At 43.2% G+C, this 23055-nt stretch overlaps 1 protein-coding gene across 8 annotated transcripts in view; it reads right to left on the reverse strand.

Moving 5' to 3' along the window:
- Positions 1 to 23055, reverse strand: part of dlgap2a (discs, large (Drosophila) homolog-associated protein 2a) — a 191942-nt gene that overhangs the window by 130461 nt on the left and 38426 nt on the right. For 4 of the 8 annotated variants that reach the window (XM_030443633.1, XM_030443631.1, XM_030443632.1 and 1 more), the window contains exon 1: positions 11034 to 11827. The exons of the other annotated variants lie outside the window; for them this stretch is intronic. The gene's annotated coding sequence lies outside the window, so the exon portion shown is untranslated. Of the gene's footprint in view, positions 1 to 11033; positions 11828 to 23055 lie in introns of those variants that run through there. 8 annotated transcript variants of the gene reach the window in all.

Raw genomic sequence — 23055 nt, forward strand, 5'->3', positions numbered from 1 at the left:
ACATTCTGCTGATGATTTTGAAAGTCATATTTGGTACGAGTGGCTTAAAAATCTGCACCTGCACACCTGTGTATCCACGAGCCAAGAAATACACAAACTAAAGTTATAACAATTACGAATCAGTGGCTCGATTTTAGTTCATCATTTTGGTTCAGTTGTAGTCTTTTGCTGCTCAGGGTAACAATTTCCCAAGGACTGTTTTGTGTTTTAATAGCAAATGATTTGTACAAATGATTCACTGTTTGATCAAAAAAAACAAAACAGACCTTCACAGCTGCCTCTGCCACAGTTATCATGGGGCCACACCACTTGACAGATGCACATACACACACTCAGTTGTCCCAAACCACTTTCTCCATCTCTGTAATTCTCAAAACTGCGCAACGATGACTCCATTTTCTCTGTGACTGTGCGGTCTCACCTTTGACCTACCTCCCCAGACTACTTGTCCCGAGGGAGTACAATGTGTCCAAGGCGCATTAAAGGTCATCACTATCTGTCACAGATCTCAACGTCTCGGCTCCCTCTACAGCACAACCCCTCTCTGGGCAACGCACGTCTTGTAAAGCGGGAGCAGGAAAGAGTCAGGAGTCCAAGATACGGAGGGGAAAATTGCTATATATTTGAAAACCAAGGTCCAAGAGTAATGGATTTAAATTCTAATGCAAAGCCACAGCAGAATTTTGAAGAACTGCTGGTTGAACTAAAACCTCAGCCGGTTATCAGAGTGCGGTTGAGGCAGAGGCTAACACAGACGTTTCATGTGAAAGAACACTTTGATGGCAATCACAGCTCATTTTGTATAATGCTCACTGAAAGTAAGCTAGAGTTATGATTCTGAATAACTAGACTAGAAGGCAGGACTGTAACATCTATACAGCAGAAGTAGGGTTAAGTAGATCTAGGCAACAAGACCAAAATGTTCAGCACATCTTTGGGGGATTTTTTTTTAAACGGCAATATAGGATATCAGTACAGCACATTTCAAAATGTGGGCTTTTGATTAGCATTCAGTCTACAAGTGACACTATTCAGCCCTTTCATATTGGGAGGCAGAGGGGATGGTAGGTTAGTTAAGTGAGAAGGCTGCCCGTCCAGTGATTTCAGTTCAACAGTGCATTTCAACATCTGTACGTGCGATACCACTTGATATCTTTAAGGAGACCTTGAGTTTTTTGTGGTGACCAAAGCCGTTTTGTAAAGCCAAGACATGATCTTTTCCCAGCCCTAACCGAGCGTTTGATCCTGCCTAAACCGAACCATTCCATAAGCACAGGCTTTAAAGCTTCAACGTATATGCGGCTTGCAGAAACGTACATTACCAACATTCATTCTCTAGTTAAATGCACTTCTTTTTTGAGGAGGACATCGTCATCCATCACTAGTCAAATCGGATTGGACAAACATCCTCATGTCATGTGTGCTATTGTCTCTGTGTGCTGATTACGTCCTCTACCGACTTGTCTTGATGACTTAGTTGTGATGTATCTCTCCTGCTCTACATTAATCCAACTGACTCATCCACCGTCTACGAGCCAGGCGGTCATTTTTAAATGCGACTGAGCTTGTGAAACATAAACAGTCACAAAGCCATGTACTGTTTAGCGTCAAATTTGAGCTATTCTGCAGCTCTACTACCTGAAAACATTTACCTCAAAATCCTACGTATCCAGTCCGTTATTAATGATGCATTTATGCCAAAGTTAAACACGAGCGGTGCCCGACTGTGACATCTGCTGACCGCAACAATGCTACTGATGACATTCACTGTGTTTGTAAATATTCGCAGCTCGCTGTGAGCTGATGTAAAAGCTGTCATCTCATCATACCCTTTTCAAGGTAAGCCAGGTTTACTACACGGTGAGTCATCTTTATTTACCCTTGCACACTGAGCAAAAATATGAGAAGCCACTGAACGAGAATTATATATATGAACATGTGTTGGCTCTTTAATCACCACTTTCAGCTAACTGCCGCAGGAAATCCAAGTATTGGTGAATTGATTTTTTTCATTGAAGAAAAGGAGCCAATCCCCGCAGTGGATTAACAAAAATTGGGTCACTCACAAGGATCGCGTAGAGTAGGGCTTTAGGAACGAGTTCAGTATCATACAACCAGGTGAAAATACGCTTCCTATTGACAACTGAGGGCGAAATTGGTCCAATTTTAGTTACATTGTGCTGTATTGTATACCAGTATGTGTCGATTCCTCTCAGAAAACAGAGAAAAACAAGGCAAAACACTTACAGGGCTCTAAAAATCATTAGGGTCATTATGAACTCTCGTGTGTGATAATAACGAGGGTGAAGCCAGATTTGGCATCACGCTGCGCGAATTGGCTTGAAGTAAATGCAGCGAGGAGCCCCTGAGATCTGGGCTGCAGGGATCAAACCGGAGGCGAAATAAGCTGCACTGTTGCGGCATCCCTCCACCCACACACTCACCCTGCTCACTCACACATACGTACTCCAGTCATCTCTGCTGGAGGATGTGCGCGCGCTGTAGTCTGCGACCGGCGCGCGTATATCTGTTTGTGTTTCCCACTCATTGTCTCCATCATTCATTCCTCTCCCTGTCGTTCATCCCCCCCCCCCCTTTTGTTCGTTCTCTCAATCCCTCCCACCTTGTTTTGATCTCTGTCGCCTTTTCTCTCCCACTCGCTCTCAGTCATAAAAACATGCACATGCACCCATCCATCCACCCACACACGCAGTTGGCACGGGCGAGTCCCCGGCAAGCAGCACGGTTTGGCGTGGGGTTATGCAAAGAAATACAAAAAAAAAAAAAAAAATTCGGTGCGGCGCCACTGCCTAATGGTGTCTCCATGGCAACTAAGGGAGCATGGCCCTACAATGCGGTGTCAAACAAAACACAGGATTTTAAACCTTAGCAAAGAAATGAGTTTTGTGCAATGACAGTGGGATGGGGTCGGTTAAAAAGCAGATACGTGCGTGGTCCATGTTATACTATTTAGGCAACACCTTAGTATCTGGCTTTCCCCTTTAGTCGCCCCTTAAGCAGCTTGAATGTTGTTAAAGGTGTCTGACAGTATCATATTTATATATGTTTTAGATGATATTTGTGCATCAAACAGCATATATGCAAATATCATACAAACCTCTCCAGAAACAAACCGGACATATTTCTTATCTCTGTGAATTTAAAAGTTTAAATGTTTTGTGAATTTGTCATCACCAACCCACCAGCAGAAGTTGTTTTCGGCAGAATCCCCAAAAAGTATGTTTACCGCAAAGTGACAAAGTCCTCTTACCCCTGTAGTAATTATGACTCCCGTCTACATGAAGTGGGAAGCAGGGTGAGACTATGAAGAAACTTAAAGTAAAGTCATCATAACTCATAGGTCGGGTGCGTGGACTGTGGGTTCTAAAAGCCACACATTTTGTTAGTCTCCTTGATGATCTTTTTCTGACCTTAACCAAGTAGTTGCTGTAAAAACCATAATCTGCCCTGAACCGAACCAAGTTGGTGTGCTGACAAAACCTCCAGCATGGTGTCTCTGTCTCAGCCACCCTCGCCCCCCAATTACACTTGTGCACTATGTAACTTCAGCGAGAGGGTAAGATCACAGTGTTACATACACTTCAAGATACAAGTCTTCAACACATAACACTGTTAACATGTTATGAGTTCTGGTTGTAGTTAGCACCTACATGACGTCTGACAAACTTTGACAGACCGGGGATTTGTGTTTGCAACAGCAGTGTTACACTCAGAAACTGTGAGGGGCGCCAAATCACACAAAATACCAAATATCGACATAATGTTGATTTAAACAGCCTGGCTTAACAGCTTTCAATGAAAGTACAGAATTGTGGTGCTTAGAAACAGACATAACTAATGAAGGGGCGAGTGAGCCATGATCATAGGGGTTGAAATGAGGTTATTTCAGGGCTGAGTTTGGCCCACAGGCCATCAGTTGAATAGGTCACGGGATAGGAATTGGTCAGTGTGGTTTGCTGCTCCCTAAATTTAGTTATGGGTTATTTAGAGCCTAAGTTTACTGTTTCAGTGTACCCATGTCATTTTGGACCATTGAGATTATTGTTGAGCTGTAAAGTATTGTATGCTGTAACATCTCTTCTCTGTATCAGCCCCAATATTCAAATAACGTTCAGGCTGTACTTGTAATATTCCCTGTATATTGAGGAAATGGACCTTGCCTAGTCTCTCCTGTATGGGAACTCCTAAATGTAAATAGTATATAAAAAATGCAGTGGAGAATCATTTTGATTGCCATGTCAAGGCTCGTTTTGACAGTGATGGATTTCAAGGGGTTTTCCTTTGTAATCAATGAAAACACTCTTTAGTAAAAACATTTGCAGCCTTTTGTTTTATGTGCTGTAATACCTTTTCACATCGAAGGGACACACCTTTACTGCAGGGAAAAAGTGCAATTCCACACACGCACACACACACACACACACACACACACACACACACACACACACGCCGATTACACATCAGCGCAAGGTAGGACGGGCCCTCTGCCAGTGCACACAACAGTTTATCATCCTGTGACTCGGTGTCTATCAGAGGCGTGAAGGTGTGTTAGCACACTACCGCTGAAGGTAAAGGGGGGGGGGGTGGGGGAGCGCCGCAGCTGGAGCAGCTTATTCAGGTGTAACTTTTAAGAAGCGGTGCTTTCAAGTAGCAAAGAGGTTGTTCTGTTTCAGTGCATGAGTCATTTGGCTTTAATGCTTTACCTGTGGCTCAGAGGCTGAGACCTGGCACTGGCTCAGGCTGCAGTGCAACCTACTGACAGTCCAAGAGAGAGATAGATGGAGAGAACGGGGGGGAAAAAAACTGATGAAGCACAGAGAAAGAGGGAAAAAGGGAGAGCTGGAGAGACTGTGTGCTGGTGAGTGACAGACACACAGAGAGTGGGAGGAGGAGGGGAGAGGGATGCTGATGCAAAGAAGAGAGGGCTTTCTTCTCCTTGTTTTCTTTTGGGTTCACTTCAAGATTCCCCGCCGGGAGAGAAGCCTGCTCTGAAGAGGCGGCTGTTCAGAACCTCGCCGGCATCCCGCATGTTTGCTCGTGTGTGTGTGTATGTGTGTGTGTGAGTGCGTGTGTGCGCGCACAAGTGTGTGTTTTTACAAAAAGAGAAAGGGTTGATGGACTCAGTTGGACACTGATTGGAGTCAAAACGATTATCACAGCAGAGAGGCTGTGCACCGACAGTTGTTCACGGCTCACACACACACACACATACACACACACACAAACACACACACTGGCTTCACAGTGACACATCTGACAGCAGCGGCTGATCTTCTCCAGCGTGTGGGCTGCCTCATCCCACTTTGGATCAACATACTGACCAGCGACTTGATGTAACAGGCCAGGCAACCATCTGTGTGACCGCCCAACAGTTCATGCATTCATCCAGAGCTGTGGAATTTAAAAACACACACAACACTCTGCCATAGCTTCCATCCACGTCAGCCACTGCAACAACGATCCGTGACAAATTAAATTTGCCCAAATTAATCCGTCAACCATTTTCCTATTCATTCTCCATTTCAGTCAGACACATTCCTTTGCTGAAGTAAAGATTTTATGTCTCTCTACGTATGTCACCATTTCTCAGAGACTTTTTGCAGCTGTTCCGGTAGCTGGTCCTTGTCGGACTGTGAAGATATGCTGCCTTAAGATGTGAAAATCATCACAAGTGGCCCGCAAACCGTGACATTAGAGCTCCGCAAACATGATTTGTTAGCGCAGCAACACCAAACACACCTGAATCAATGTCAACCACGTCTTCAAAAACCACTTAACCGAGCGCAAACCTTTACAGCCCGGTAACCTTTTAACGGACCCGGCCGTCTTTTTACTCACTTTAAATTATAATGTGTAACTCCAGGCCTCTCGTGCAACATGAATTAATTGCTCTTGTCATAGCTATTATGGATTTTTTTTTCTCAATTAAATATGTAATTCATGTGAAATGATGCAGATTAGTGTTGCAATATGCTGAAGGCAATATCCCATACATGTCGAGATGCAGGCTGCAGGATTCCTTCAGTGTCGTCCCCTCCGGCTTGTCTATGGCTGACGGCTGTTTACATTGTTTGCGAGCTTCAGCGTTTGAGCGTCCGTGACTGTCACTGTCAAAAGCCATGAGTCCATTGTCCCGGATATCCAACGTGAGCTGCCAAGAACGCTCACAATGGCTGCTCTTTAAAGCGCCAATCCGTGTTTCTGTACATTAACACCGAGTTGTTCATTTCTCAGTCTTCATTTTCTGCTTCTGGGAATCACCTTTTTAAAGCGAAGGGTCCCAACAAAACTTAACATGACACGCACACACACACCCACACACACACACGCACAAACACACACACACACACACACACACACCATGTTAATCAACTTAAGGAAAACACATTATGTAAGCAAGCTGTTCGTGCAATCACATCCACCCGCCACCTAAGAATCATTCATCTTGCTTGAAAGTAAATGTGACAGCATCATTTTCGACGGGCCAACAGCTGTATCTGTCTCACTCCTGCTTCGTCCTGATTCCCTGTCAGGCTGCTGAAAAGGGACAAGCCCAACAGAGCATGTGTCTGACAAGACAATCTATACCCTGTCATTGTCAGCCAGGTTAATACTGTATTTATGGATTGCACAAGGTTGGTGCTTGATTAAAAGTGGTTAGTAGTAAGTGACGCAAATGCACCGCAGCTTCAGAATGGACGAAGGGTAACTGGACATTTTAATGTTTGAGCGCAAACAGTGAAATATAACATACACTAACCTGCAAACGGTGAAGAAATGTAACTAAGTACTCAAGTATTGTACTTAAGTACAACTTTGAGGTACTCGTACTTGAGTTCTTTAATTGCCTGCCACTCCATCTCCACCACATTTGGAGGCGTATATTGTACTTTTTAATCTACTACATTTACCTGATAACTTAAGTTACTACTAACCTTGCAGAGTGCATGTTGCATCGAAGCCAAAGCAGCACATTTTCAAATTAATTTATTTCATCCACAATCGTATATATAAAAAACTCAATAAAAACTACTGATTCTGATATCAGAAAAATGCTGGTCAACTACTAGTCATATGGGTGACTTTCACTTTTACCATAGTAATATTTATACACTGAGGTGTATACAACACCTTATTTTTACTTTTACTCAAGTATAACTTTTGGGTTCTTTTAACAACACTGCCTGGAAGTCACTTGGCCCAGTCATCCAAAAAATTAAATAAAATAACATCTCCACACTGTATGGGTGCTCATGAGTGTACTCTTTTCATCCAAGTACAGATTTATGAACACTTCCTGGCTTACAGTTAAACTCATATGGAGCTAGGGTTGCACAATCACTTCAAGCATTATTGAAATCACACTATGGCCAAGTGCAATAACCAGTGCCGTTTTTCCTTTACATCTGCTGGCCTGGCTCTTCTTGGTTCGACTCGGCCCGATAGCCAAGCACTGGCCTGGGTTTTGCTTTTCCATCACAACTGGACTACCTGCTTGGCTAGCGCTTGTGCGATCCCCGCAGTACTACCAAAGAATCACCGCTAATAGAGTGGCTCTGCTAATCCAGTTACAAACACCTTTAATTTACTGTAACTTCTTCACAATAAAAGCACCCCTTTATTTAGTAATTTGAAAGATTTTATTACGAAGCAGCAGAATAAGAAAAGCTGTGTTTTCACCAGGAGTAACCAAACACGACTCCTGAAACAGCTTAAAGCAGCAAGATGAAACAGTACAACACAGCAGATGTTTGACAGTACAAACAGGCCGAGAGAAAATGGCCAAAAGTGCTAGTGGAAAGCAGCTGCAATTTTTCATAAAGATATGTGATGTGTGACAAAATGGCATTATAATGAAGTGCTGTAGTGCTGCAGAGATGCCCTGGATGACAAATCTTGTTCTAGGTATGTAATGGGACTTGTTTGTTTGGTACAGATCATAACAAATATCACATATTTATCATGTTAATAGTCAATTTCAGTGGAAACGAATATTGGGGCAGCGAAAAAAGATCATTCCCACTAATTCTAAATCATACCGTCATCCTAATATCTGTCAAAATATTCTCAACATGCCTTTTCTTTTTTTTTTTTTTTTTTTTTTTTTTTTTTTACCATATTTTGAAGCCATGGGTTGGAGCCCTGCTTAATTAGTCTGGAAGAGGGGTAGAAATTCACCACTCACTCAGAGCTGTGACACATGGTGTGGTTCTTTGCCTCTAGCCCCTTCATTATTTTTCACCAATGCAATAACCATGTGTTTTCTATGCATGTGAAGATGAAGGCAGTGAAAAAAAAGCACTTGTATTCATTAGTGATATGCACAGCTATGTGATCAAGTACCCTTCAAGATGGTGGGGTGCTATGTCATGGCTCAATGACACTTCAGCGGGGCAGATGATTGCTGTCACTGTCACTAAAACCCAGTGTCCATTTTGATTTAGGTGTTGTCACAGTCCTTTGACTAAAATGCCATTTAGTCTTAGTCATATTTTAGTCATCTGAACTCGTTTTAGTCTTGTTTAAGTTAAATATGAAAAGATTTTAGTCAATTACATATAAAGTACTTACAGCTGACTTCAACTTACAGGTATGTTATGATATTTCTAAGGTTTAAACAGGTAACATACACACAGATTTTACTATGATACTATGACACATCTTTATTGTCCTTTCTGGACTTTCAGTGTTGTGTCAGGACAGCAGGGCAGGATGGGAGGACATATCAGCTGCTCAGCTGATCAGAGCTGTCCAGGAGAGAGTAGGGGGCAGAGCCTGACCCTCTGGAGGAATAAGTACCAGGATTCATATTCAATTCTGCTCTGGTCCAGAGCCATTTACCATTGTGATGAGTGAGCAAAGATTTCTTTAATACTTCTGGGATTAAAAGGTGTGTTTATCTTCACTCCTGTTTATTAACTTGACTGCAGCAGCATGGAGGTGACCTCCGTTGTCAGGAGTTTATGTTTTGTAATGTTGACTTGTGACTGGTGCTGAAGGGGAAATATAGTTTACTTCATGAATGTAACGCCACAGAGAGGAGAGGGGCAAAAGAAGAGAGAGAGACAGAGTTTCTGGTGAGTGCTGAGTTTAGGGATTGATCTGAATTCAAACACATAGAGGCATATCTTACAGCTAATGGACAAAAAAGTCATGTAATCTGTCATTTGAGGCAAATAAACAGGCAAGTAACAGGAATAACCACAAATGATCATGTGCAGTCCAACTCAACTTTCTTTCCCGCTCTCTGGATGTTATAGCAATAGGCGACGCACCATTAACTTGAGTAAAATTGAGGACTTCTCTGGGTTTGAACATTGTTGGAATCATTTGGGATAATGTCAGCACAGAGCTCTACAAAATATATAACAAAGGTCCAATTGTTTGCAGACAATTTAATGAATTCTTACATAATACATCCAGCTTTGGCCGCCTTCTACATATGCAGTACATAAGCCTGCAATGGTATTTTGAACAATGCCTGATGTAAACAGGGGGGAAGCCCCATTGAAATTAGGGCCTGTAATTCTAATTAAGGAGCACCACTTGGGAGGGACGGACGAGCCACAGGAACCGCCAGGGGGTTGATTATTGGTGTGTAGAGAGCCGTGATTCTTCAGCGCACTGGCACTGGTGACACAGTTGTTCAAGCACAGCAATAACAATGCCAGGCACAGGCTGTAATCCCCGTCAGATAGAGCCAACTGCACCTGCAAAAACACTACAGAGTCTGCTGAAAGTAACTCTGGATTACAAGCATCTGTTCAAATACCACAGGCTGATAGATGAAGAGCCTCTCGAACCAAGCCTACGCTGTCTGTGGCTGAGTAACACTCTGTCTGTTTGCAGCTTTGGTGAGAGAGTAGGTCTGCAGTGCAGCAGTGGACATGAACATCCAAAGCATCTCTTCCTAACTGGCCGCAGTGGCCCTGTGCTCCATCGAGCAGGCTGATTTACAACGGGGGGCGAGGACCTGGGAACCCAGGTTGTAAATCGTCACCAAGTCACCACCCACAGTCGAACGCCACCCAATACCTGACAAAGAGACGGCGCTGCACTGGAGACGAGTGTTTCCCAAAAGGGTAGTGTGTCCTGCTGACGTCTGAGCTCACAGCCACAGCGGAGCGACAGTTGATAGTGTTGACAGGGAAACACACGCACACACACGACTGTGGAAACATGCATGCACACACACACACACACACACACACACGAGCAGTCTTTCTGTTTAAACGCACTTCATTCACAAAACAGAAAAAAAAAACTACGCACAAACTGCCCACTCAGAGCTCAACCCCTCCATCAGAGAGTTTACATTGAACGCATGCAGCCGCCCACGCAATCGCATGTACGCGCTCACACACACACACACACGCACGCGCACGCACGCACCCGTGTGGTGTGCTCCCTCGACAATGCTGTCATAGAATCTCCTTGTTATCGTCTGTGCTGCACTGCACTCCACGTACAGTACGCCTACAGGGTTCCCCTCAGAAAAGAGAAAAATAATAATGCTGCACTTTTTTTTTTCAAACACCAAAATACTCGGGAGACACTCAAAGGCGCAACAACGGCAGCTCCCACCGTTCCCCGACACCTGATATAGATCAGATTATGTGTGACAGTGTGTGCAACATGCAAATCATGTACTGTACAAAAAGCGTAAACACAGCTGATCCTGCCTCAATATTTACAAAGGGCTGAGGATTTCAAGTTGCTGCAGTAGATGAGAATTTATTGCAGAGCTCTTTGGCAAACATGATGGAAGCTCAGAGAGCCCAAATGCTCTATTATGAAGCACGGAGGCACACAGATTTGCACACAGACACACACTGCTGCATGCCATATGTCAGCCATACTCTACGTTGAACCTGTTTGCACACAACTTCTGCCAAAATACCATCTCCTCATTGGGACATGTCAACCCCTCCTCGGGGGAGAAACGAGCAAAAGAAGGCGCTCCTCTGTCAGGCACACAGAATAAAAGCATCGATCCGGAGGAAAGAACTTACCTGGCACAGAGTCTAAAAGCAGGAGGTGTCTAAGAGCACAAGCTTCTCTGTCACCCGGAGACAGCAGAACATAACACAGTCATATGTGCAAGAGATGTTGGATCAAAGACTTCCTGAGCTCTTCCCCCTTTTCTCTCTCGTCTATCCTACGACTTTTCCCTCACATTTATCCTCCGAGAGCAGCCAAAGGGGAGGTCGGCGCAAATAAGAATGAGGGCTAGAAACAAGGGGGGAAAAAAAAGGAGGGCTGGGAAAACGCCAGTGAGATGCTCAGGTCTCCTCCACTGAGACGAGTTTGCGAGCGCACCGTGAGGACCATCCACTGCAGCAGAGCAGAGTAGCGCGCAGCGAGAGAGGGAGAGGAGAGAGGAGAGGGGAGAGAGGAGAGAGGCAGGCAAAACAGGCATTCGCTGCTACTGCTGGTTCCAACAGCACGGCTGGGGCAAAAATCCGGAGCCGGAGTCTGGATTCCGGACTGCTCCTTCGTCGAGCGCGTCGGCCGAACAGATGGAGAGTTATGGAGAGAATGGGTGAGAGACGGGGGGAGAGGAACAAGAGCATGAGGCTTTTTTTTTTCTTACATTGCACCGAGCAGACTCTCCCGCTCTCTCAGTGCCATCCCAACCGTCCTCGAAAGATTTTATTCTCCCAGTCCTCGCTCTGCTACTGTAAAATTCACCACCATTCTCCAGCCTCTTTTGTGTCCTTATCTACAGTGTCGCAGTGAATAAACTATTAAACTGACATCGCATCAAGAACAGCTTCTTCCCAACATGGAGATGTCTTTTATTTTTTTCCTCCAGTATGACGCCATCATTACCGCTAACACCGGCTCGTTATTTTATTGTTTCATTCTCTCCTTCCGGTGCTGTATCACTTAACAATAATGTGTGACGGTGCAGACAGTGTTTGTTTCCACCCATATTTTTAGAATTTTAGGTAAAAGACCTTAAATGGATTCGTGACAGGGGGAGAGCACAGTGAACGATGGTACACGGAAGTTACATAACTGGTCAAGTTATCCACATGGTGGTAACAAGCAGGCAGACAAGTGGATGTTCAAAGCATGTCATTTGTTATAGAAAAAAAAAAGTAATAAACACTGACCATGTGGCACATTTAGCGACCTATCAATCTCTCTTATGGGGCACTTGGGCCACCTGGCTGAAGTGCCTCTTGCTTTCTGCGACAGGGGAGCAGGCTTTTAGTTGGAGTCCTTCGGCCCCAGCAGGACTCAAGGTCGCTTGGCAGAGCTGCTTTGCCGGCAGCCCAAATCCTTCAATGATTAACAGTGGCAGACAGGATGGAGCAGCTGTCAATCCAGATCTATAGTCTCGGCCAAGAGAGCCGGCCAGCCAACCACCGCGCCATCCTGACGGCGCTCGACCAGGTAGAGCGGGGATTTATGAGCCCATTGAAAAAATTCATTCCCCTGCTTCACCGGAAAGGTGGGTACATGCATATTACTGATATTGTTCCCTGCCTTGTTCACGTAGAGAGAGAACAGGGGATGAGACAGAGGAGGGGATGGGCTGTCTGGGTTTATAATGAGGCTGTGCTACAGATCAGATGATACCTGTTGGATTAATATTTGCGCTGCACTATTTTTATCTTTTGCTCTAAATCATTTGTCAGCTCCTTTTTAAAAAAAAACAGTTTAATTTTGATATCCAGCTTCATCACGACTATGACCCATTATCTATATTACATTTGTATCCCATTAATCATCCTTTACACAAGGTTGGGATTTTTTTTTAAAAACGCCACAGAAATAAATGTCTCACTATCAATATTATCATCATTAAGCGCAACACTGAAGACGTGGTCTCGGTTAGTATTACAGGTCATTCGATACGCTGGCCCAAGGAGATATGTTCAGAGTTTGATCCATCAGGTCCAAATCTCTGAAAGCTGTTTAAAAGACTTTTTCTCCATGCCATTCATGTGCAGGCAGCCAGCAGGACGTCCCCTCGGCTGGCCAGGGAAAGACTGTAGCGCTTTTCGCTTGATGTGCCCAGAAAAGAACAGAAAGCGATGATGACCACTCCTACACAACTTCTCCACCAACAGTCTGTCGTTTCAAGATGTGAAAAGTCTGAAGTAAAATAGAATTGAACTTTACTGAGTGTTTGCACTATTAGAGGTGTAAAGGATAACTCATTAAACTGAGAACGATAGAAGCCAAGAGCGAATGGACAGGCATTTACTGACAGGTCGAAACCAGCATTCCTTCTGCACAGATCAGTGTGTTTCTAGATCAAAACTGGTATCCTCATGCTTGTATTTTGCTTTGGACAGCAGCGAGGCTTCTAGCAGAGGCCGTGTTCCTATTGCTATCTTTGCGACTGTGGCGGCATCAGTGACACAACAAGGGAAACGCTCGGAGGGGGAACAGTTGAAAAGTTGTCCCTGCTTTAACTAGAGTCAGAGACTCCGTTACAAACACTGATCCAACCCTAGTTCATGACAAAATCATGTGTATTCCCCTCTTCTGCTTGCACACTACGATCCGCCAATCGTACTCCTGCTTTGCGCCATCACAATCTTCCCATACTGTAGGAAATGTTGGAGTAGCATGTGCTGACTTGTTTGCATTGCATTAGAAGAGTGCGAAATGTGCAGCTGCATCATAAGATATGCAACACAACACGAGGCGGGTAACACTAGCACGAGCAGTGATCGTACTTCCAACCGGCCCCTAGCTTCTCCTGGTTGAAAAATACCCTGTTTTATTAACAGGGACATGGTCCCATACAGCTTTAAGGAAAATACCTTATTCATAAGGATGTAACTGACCCAGGAACAGAGGTAAACAGCAGTGTTTTAGAGAAGAGTTATCCGGCATTTCACCGGCCATGTGGAATGACTGCTGGGTCGGCAGAGGACATAACCTGCTGCGGTACTTGTGATTCAGTGTCATGTGAAATAATTGATGAATTTCAATCAAACTTTTATCAATTCAAAAGTACAAAATATAATATATTGCGGTGAATTGAATTGTGTCGATTTGGTCTTGAACAGAAGCACACCAGAAGAAGAAGAAGAAGAAGAAGAAGAAGAAGAAGAAGAGGAAGATTTACTTGTCACATACGAGCATGTGCAACATAGTGGAACGGGTTCTCTGTATTTAGGCCCACAAACAGGAGCGGTGGGCAGCAAACGTGCGCCCAGCCAGGGCCTTCATAAGGGCGCTGACCAGAGAACTGACTTGATGCCTTCTCACTGTGAGGCAACAGTACTGACCACTGAGCCACTGCACTGCCATAAATATACTGTAGGCCATACGTAACACCATGCGAGGAGCTTCAAAAGAGCCGATGAACACTAGGAGCATTATGCTGCAGCTGGGAGTTGTTATTGATTATACAAAACTCTTCGATGCAACTGCGTACAGTCTAACACGCTCAATCAGATTAAAAGTCCAAACGCTTACTTTCAAAGTAATCTAATTTTATGTAAACCTAATCCCTGTTATCTCCCTCTAACCAACCATTTCTCTACTCTTTTACTTCTCCTTCCCTCTCTTCATCTTTTTATTCCTCCCGTCCGTCATTTTGATCTCTTCCTCCTCCACCTTTTTTCTTCAGGTATTATCATTCCCTTTGCTCTCGCCATCCTGAGCGCACAATAGCTCTACTCTCCTGTGTCGCGGGGTTTCTCGGTCGGCTGGAAAAGCGTGCCTTCCTCTTTGTGTATAACAAATCTCATCTCACAAAAATATTCATTTCACGGGTCGCTGTCCCACACAAGCCAATATCCAAGCAGGGAAAGGCATTAAGCATTACTCCCTTCCCTATTCAAATTGGAAACAGAGGAGTGGGGCTGTGCCAGAGATATCAGCCTCCTGCCGGACGCAGTTTGTCCTTGTAATGAGGTTGCAGCCGCTGCTAACTATTCATCCTCGTCAATGACCAGCCGGCCTTATCATTGCTCTCGAATGACTTTGGCTAAACGACGTGCAAGGAGACATGACTAACCCGTCTTGTTGTGCTGGACTGATGTGCTCTTAACAGTTTGTCATTGTTTAACGATACACTTCCCACACCCAGTGAGGTCCGCTAGGTGTCAAGTGTGTCTCAAGCGCATGGAGAGACAGAGAGCTACGTTTAAAAGCAGAGGATCTCGTTTGCTTAGTTTAAAAACATGTCAGCGTCGCAGGAAATGGAGCATGTTCACTGAGCACAGAATTACAGGTTTACAAAATTCACACCTCGAGTCAAATGCAGCTCTTCAATTTTCTCTGTAAATGATACAGATTTTAATTCTTCATGTTTGATCATTTGTCTCCTGTCCTGGCTAAAACGTCTAACTCCATATGAGGCTTCTATGTATGTATAAAATGAAGGATGCCACCACAATGATGGAGGCCAGTAAAAGTACCAGGGTGTTTATGGAGTTTCCTGATGGACAGCTGTTAACTGTCCATCAGGAAACTCCATAAACACCCTACCTTCGTTGCTACAGTATTCTGTAACTGCTGCTAAATACCTAATGTAGGTATTTAGCACACACCCTTGCGGGTATCTGTCATATTTGCCCACTCAGGCCCTCAAGACCAGTGGAAAACCAACTCGGCACAGTATTCCCTGCAGTCAAACTTGGTGTATGATCACTAGCGGGGGAAGTAACGCACATTAAGCGCTATTGACTACTGTAAATGCCAATCAATATCCACGACAAGTCTCTCTCTAGCGGTCTGTTCTTACAAACAGGTAACGATGTTGGTGCAAATAGTGCTCCACTAGCAGTTTCATGGGAACTTCAGGTGGTGGGCCCCACCACTCCTGTATGGAATTAAATTACTTTTGAAGAATTCACCAGAAACCTGTAATCTTCAGTTACAGTTTGCATTTTTAGCTCTGTGAAATCAGTCTCAAAGTGTTTTTTTTTAATTTGCTCTCTTTTCATCGTTCCACTTCACAGGTTGGCTTTCATTAAGCAAAGTTGTCGCCAAGTCAACCAGGAATAAACCCTTCGGGATGAGAACTTTTTTTTTTTAACTTTTACTTTTTTTAAAACGTTTGATAGAGTTGACATTTTTAGCTGGATGTATGCTGCATCAAAGTCTTTGCTTCAGTACTATTGACCTTCCATAATGTTCAGAGACTTGAGAGAGACACATCTAATACAAATCATGCTCAAAATTGATGCAGCGGATGCAGAAATATATACCAAAAGCCTGAATTTTACACTTTCTGCTATTCAGCTCAGGAAAAAAAAAAACATTTCATCAGATCCTTCCTGCCTGCTTAACGCATGTCTTTCAAATTCTATACCCTCACTTTACAATGCTGACAAATTGCTGACAAAAGCTCCTCCAGAGCCACTTTACAACAGTTTTTACAGGCTGAGTAGCGCTCCCAGTGTAAAATCAGTGCCACAAGAGGGTTTCACCTGGATTCGCCTATTTCAGTGTAGTTCACCAAGATAGTGCCTGATTGTTTGTGTCATTGTCTCGCCTTTACATCCTAACTACGACCTGTTTACCTGCCGCAACAGGACACTCGTTTGTCACAATTTCAAACCTAGATACTGTTGCGCAGTGTGTGTTGCCTGCAGAATGTCAAAACGGCTAAGCCACTGTGACATTAAATGTATCCAAGAGGAAATATCTAAGTCCATCAGACAAATCAGATCCAGAGTTAATTCAATATTGTGTCTGTATTCCTGGCATATCTGGCTCTGCTTGCAGCTGGGATAATAGCTCTCCCAGTCTATCTGCCTTCTCTGATCTCATTTGCTCTTACATTTTGTTTGCGGTTTCTGCAAATGGTGTCTGTTTTTGTGCGTTATGTAACCGGGTATCTATTGCAGAACACCGCTGCACTTGTTCAAGGTGATATCACCCGCAGTATTTCCACCGAATCCTCAAATATAAACCTCGCCACCCGCTAATAGCCCTACATTACAGTGCGGTGCATCGATCTATGTCTTAGCTAGTCTCACCACGCTGGGGAGTAAAGGCAGCTTCAGAGTGTTTGAATCATTTACAGCAGTATTAAAAGACACGGGAAGCCTGGCGCTAGACTAACAGTGTCTGGAGTGGTCTGTCATATTCACAACATCCTCTGGCTATGAGAAGGATGAACCACAAAGGGCAGCATACAACCCACCATGTTTTTTTTCACGTCTCGCCCTCATTCATATCCCGGGCCTCCTCGTGCACTGACTGGGTCGTCGCAGGGTTTGATGAACGACGCCTGGTTAAGCCGCGAGAAAAACAATGTGCTGAATATGCCAAGTAGTTCTGTTCGCAGTTTAGGAAAGCACAAGAAATGACTGTGAGCAGGTGATTACTCGGCTGAATTAAGCAGTGTGATGGATTTTCCCGAAGGTAATAACAGACCCAACTAAGACAAATGCGCGAGCCAAAGCCCTTCCGACTGCAAGCGCATTACAAACAGGTGGAACACACGTGCAAACACACACAGATGGTAAAGCCTCGTGGTGGAAAAATGAATGCCTGAGCGGTTTTGACCAAACTGTTTTCATATATCTTTCGTGCCACGCACATCTTTTAGTCTCTCCTCATCTCCATAACAGTTTACTCAGAGGGATCGCTGCAATTGCGGAGTTGCCTCAATCACTGCAAATTTCCAAATACCAGGTCATCAATTTTCAAATATCAGGTCACCGTCATCTCCCGGGAATTTAGAGACCGCAATTCGTGCATCCATTTCACCGCGGTTGGATTACTGCTTTGCATTCTTCTCCAGCCGCACACAACAGTTACCTCAATAAACTTAAATACACGTTATTGGCTCAAAGAATAGATTTTTTTAAATTTAAAGATCGCTTTCAAAGCAACAAAATGTATCTTTGTGGAGAATTATAGTTCATAGTTAAGTTTCGTCCGCAGGCCTGGAGATGAGACTCAACAATGAACTGATCTTTTTCCTGGAAGTTACATTTCGCTGCGATAAGGCTTGTAAGGTTAGCTAGGCTACATGGCTGATGTCCCAACCCTGTACGAGCCTTAATGTACCCTGAGATCCTCCGGTAGATACATTCGTCTGAGAAACCTTAAAACTAAAGGTGACCATGCTATTTATGTTCCCGCGCATCAGTTGTGGAATGAGCTCCCAGAGGATCTCAGGGGAAACTAACACATTGTTTCCTTTCTTAGCTGTTTTCTCTTTCTAATTCTTATTATGTGATGTTGTTTTATTACTGTCCTTTATCGATTTTATTGTTCAATTTATTTCTCTCTATTATTCTGTAATGTCGTCGTCTTCTATTGTCCTCCTGGGTGTTTTTAAACGTGCTATATAAATAAAGTTGTTTTTTTTTGGGGGGGGGGGGGGGGGGGGGGGGGGGGGCGCGTAACATTTCATTAACTGTTGCTTATTGTGTTTTTTAATTCTATGTTAACTGCCTTGTAACTTGTTTTTTAAAAAGACTACACAATTAAATGTAGAAAATCATTAATAAATCATTATTACAATTATCATTCCCATTAGCATTTCTCTACCTGTGTTCCCTGTCTCTCAAGAGTTCCTTAAAACTATTTGATTCGATCTTGACTTTTATGTGTCGTCTTCTATGTGACAATGATAAGCACCTCACACTCATTTAGCGCCTTTCCTATGTCGGCACAAACATATTAAGGGGATTCTTGAGAGTAGTTTGACCAAACACTCAAAGTGCTATAAAAAAAAAACCAATGCAGCACAATGTCCAGCTCTCTCCGGACCGCCTGATCAGAGCTGGACCTCCATCTCAAGGCCCGCTTCCTCTCGTGCAGTTTGTGATGAGCTTTGTAAATGATGTGTTTGCCTATTCAGAGTCCTGACTCAGCAGGCTGCTTTGTGGCAGTGGCCCAGCAGAAAGGAGACCTTCAGCAGTTTGTCTCTGATTCATCTAAATCATTAGTCCTTTAAAACACTATGGTGGCGGGTGAATGTTTACGGCCAGGAGACATCAGAGGTGTAAATCAGGGGCTGGTGCCGGCCCCTCCCCTGTGGCATCATCAAAAATATGATAAACGGTCAGCACATTCAGAAAAGAAGTTTCTCATTGAACAGTCGCTGAGGTCACACCGGTTAATCCTATGTGTTTTAAAGATGACAGGAAATGAAACAATACATGCAAGGCCTCATTATTCCACCACTGATCTACCGCTGCATTAGCTATGTTTGGTCTTTCTCAACATTATGGTTCAATGGAGAAAAGAAAATAATTCTTCCACCTAGAAATGCACAAACTGAAGTAGGACGATAAGTTTGACCCTGTTGTCCATTAAGCTGTAGCTTGAGACCGCAATAGAATTGAACATGGAGAATGGTTAGAAAAAAGACGTCTGGTAATCTGGGTTCTGGAACAAAAGTGGACTGTGTGCAGAACAGCAATTGATTTAGTTCATTATTTTGTGAATGTCAGCAACTCTGTCAGTTTAAAGGGTTCTGAAAGACATAAAAAATGGCTGCAATGGCTAGCACCAAGCCTATAAGACCGGCACCGACTTCTTTGAAAGCTACTGTATGGCATCCTTTTGAGTTCCATGAAGTCAAGGGGAGAATTGACAAGACCTACACAGTTTGTAAGGTGTCCGGAACTCAACTTAAATACTTCGGCAACACAACTAATTTGAGAAACAACCTTGCGCGAAACCACCTAGAGTTGGGGGAGAAGCAGCTACCTGTTGCAGATGGCAGCCAGAGAACGATCGAGCAGGCAGTGGCACTGCTTCAACCGAACTCTACATAGGTCCATAATGTGTTGAAATGCAAGCTGCACTGAATGCTTTTTTATTTTTATATAGACTACAGTATATTGTTTTTCTCTCAGGGATATGCTCATTGATTGCTCATGATAATCACAAAAGTAGGAAGTGATTAGCAAACTCTGAGTAGCAAACTCAGATTTGATTATTATTATTATTATTATTTGAAATCATGCATGGAAATGTACACAAAAAAATTGTTGCATCAAGATGCATCGATAATCGGTTTAGAATCGAATCGCTGACCTCAGAATCGGAATCGAATTGAATCGAATCATGAGGTGCCAAGAGATTCCCACCCCTATCATTTACCCACCCTCTTACAGATAGAGAGGTGGGAAGTGGGAAGAAGAGGAAGTTTCATAGTCAACAAAACATTTCTGGAGCTTCACAGCAAAACAGCATTGCAGCATTCTCCCAAACGACTGAAGTGGAAGGAGACTCGTTTTAAAAAGTACAAAAGAAAAAAAAAATTTGTCCCGATCTTCTTCAGTTGTTTAGAAGAATGCAGCAACACTGTTTTGCTGTGGAGAAAATGTACCTGACTTTCCATCTGCATTGTGAGTAGAAAATTGCTGAATATTTATTTTTGGGTGAACTTATCCTTTAAAGCACTGTCCATAACCCACACAAGTCCCCATTTCAAGTGCGTCACTCCACATCTCTCATGCCCCCTCATTTCCAGTCATCTGTGTGTTGTTGACTCTCCAATGAATGCACACCAGCCACACTAAAAATATACCAATTTTGAATTTTAATTTCGGCTTTCGTCTCCTGTTTTTAATTTACAATGAACCGTAAAATGAAATAAGGCAACATACAAATTGTGCAAAAGGTGTATCCTTAGATGAAAAACTAAGTTGGCATCACACTAATGAAAACTGCTTGTATGCAGTGGTTTGCTGCACCAGGAGCCAGACTGTCCCATTGCTCTAACCTGAAAATAGAAGCATATGTTGACATACGAATGAAAAAAAAAAGAAAACAGTTTACAAAATTTTCACAAACTGTGAAAACAGCATCTTAATGCATCTGAGGTGCAATACAGTGAAACAGCATACTGAAACATATATACTGCTCACACACATTCATGCCAAACGCGTGTGCTTCTCCTCCAATCTCCCAGAAGGCCATCTTTCTCCATCTGCAAGTCTGGAAGCCCAAATGTTCGTTTTAAATGACGCAGCGTCGCCAATTACTTCTCCCTAATCTGACACAAACCTTGGGAAAGGACGTTGCTAATGGTGACAAAAATTCTGTCAGTAGGTGTTATTCGGGCCCCGCGAAAAGGTGACAGGGACGAATAATTTTCCACGGCACAACGCAGCGAGAGAAAAGGGAAATGAGATGCATTAGAGTGAGCAATGGCGATTATTGCACCGCCCAAGATGTCGTCGGGGTTTGTGGAACCAGAGCTGAACTTAATGAAAAGAGGGCACCGCGCAAGAAGAATGGCGCTTGCACTGAAATTCAATAAGCTTTATGTTCACAAGCTGGGCTTCTGCGCAGCACTGCGTAGTAGATTTTAATGAGTGTGAATTATCTCATTCAGATGGGGGAAAAGACTTGCGCGCTCAATGAAGGGCAAATCAGGGAGATTATGCACACAGGGACTCGCTATTACAGGTCTGAATCATTCCCGCACACTGGTCTCAAGTCCGTGATACCAAACATCCCAGATGGAATGAAGTGAATGAATTAGACAAGTGATTTCCATAGCCTGGGTCATCATGGGCACACATATAAATCAAGTCATAGAATTTATGAACTGACAGCTTGCCTAACTCCTCCTATGCACAGTTATTTTCCAATCATACTTCAGCTAATCAACATTATTTTGGTACAGCGGGCCTGTCAGGAATGGACGTTGAAGCAGTGCACACAGGACTGTAGAGGAGCAAGTCTTTGAATTGTGTTTTTTTTCTTTTGGACTTTCCAAAAACATAAATTCAAGAAAGAGCTTGAAAGAGCTGAATGTCGCTGTCCTGCCAAACTGTGCAGTGAAGCCACTACCTCACTGCCCATGAACTGAAGTTTTTTCTCTTCATTACAGTGGTTAACCTCTCTAGTGAGGTGATCACCAAAACCATCAAATGCTTAACGAAAAAGGGCAACTACTGGTTACAATGTATAAATATCTCACAGTGACAGGTGAGATAACTAACTTTACCCTTACTAACACGGTTTATCATTGGTTTCAATTTTACCTCAGCAATTTAATCATCCAGAAAAATGTCATAATCAAAGTTGTAACTCACGTTTATATGTCAGGTACTTTGATGTTTGTATTTATTAACTACCTAAATAGCATTTTAAATGAAACACAAACCCAAACACCTTCTTATACATCCAGAATACCTATAACATGATTACTAGCAAATAAACAAAATATCTTACCAATTGACCTAAAAGTGGGTCGAGGGATATTTTTTTTGTGTGTGTTTTAAAGTAAGTATATTATTTGTAAGTAGTATTTTGTGTTATCTAATATCGTTGGAATGAAAGCAATTTACATTATCAAGGACAGTAGCATGTATTACGTACTGGGTCAATTTGATCTCAGGAAAAACATACACAATTTCAAACACTTGTAAATATTCTTTGACACAAAAATAAACAGCATATACTTTTTTTCCACAGTCCAGCCTTTTATCTGCACTACTGTGCACATGATGTGCAGAGAGTATTTGCATGCTCCTTGCAGATGTATTTCGTGCATTTCACACAAATGTTGCTGGTCTTGGAGTCATTTCTAGTGGGACAGACTGGGTTTGTTTTTCCTAACTGTTCCCAACATGGTAAGCTTCCTTTTCAGTGCATATTCCAGGCAGAGCTGGACTGTGCATCACATGCTGCCCATATTTATATACTGTATTTTGCTGGTTTGCTCGGTATATATATTGTCTGAAGGGACAGTGCCCACAGAATGAACTAAATGGGTTAATAAGCACGGAAAACTACATATTTCAGAGACAAACTTTTAAATATTATAGCGATCGTAATGTTATCCTAAACAAACAAAATAAATGTAAGTACAATATGTATACTTCGGATGTGTTTCATACAGGTAAAACAGCCTGGGGTCAAATTGACCCCATGAACACCGATGTGACAAATACGTGTACCGGACAATGAAAAAACACACGCCAGAGCCAGCACTGCTCACCATGTCTCCGGTCGGCTCTGTCATGTTTTCAACTTCCGGTAAGCTTCGTTTCTACCGTGCACATAGGCATACATAATGTAAATGTGTGACGCAGTGTGATGTCAAGAAGTCACAGAATTAAAGGCGGAACCTCA

Source organism: Sparus aurata, chromosome 16 (assembly GCF_900880675.1).
Source record: "Sparus aurata chromosome 16, fSpaAur1.1, whole genome shotgun sequence".
NCBI lineage: Eukaryota > Metazoa > Chordata > Actinopteri > Spariformes > Sparidae > Sparus > Sparus aurata.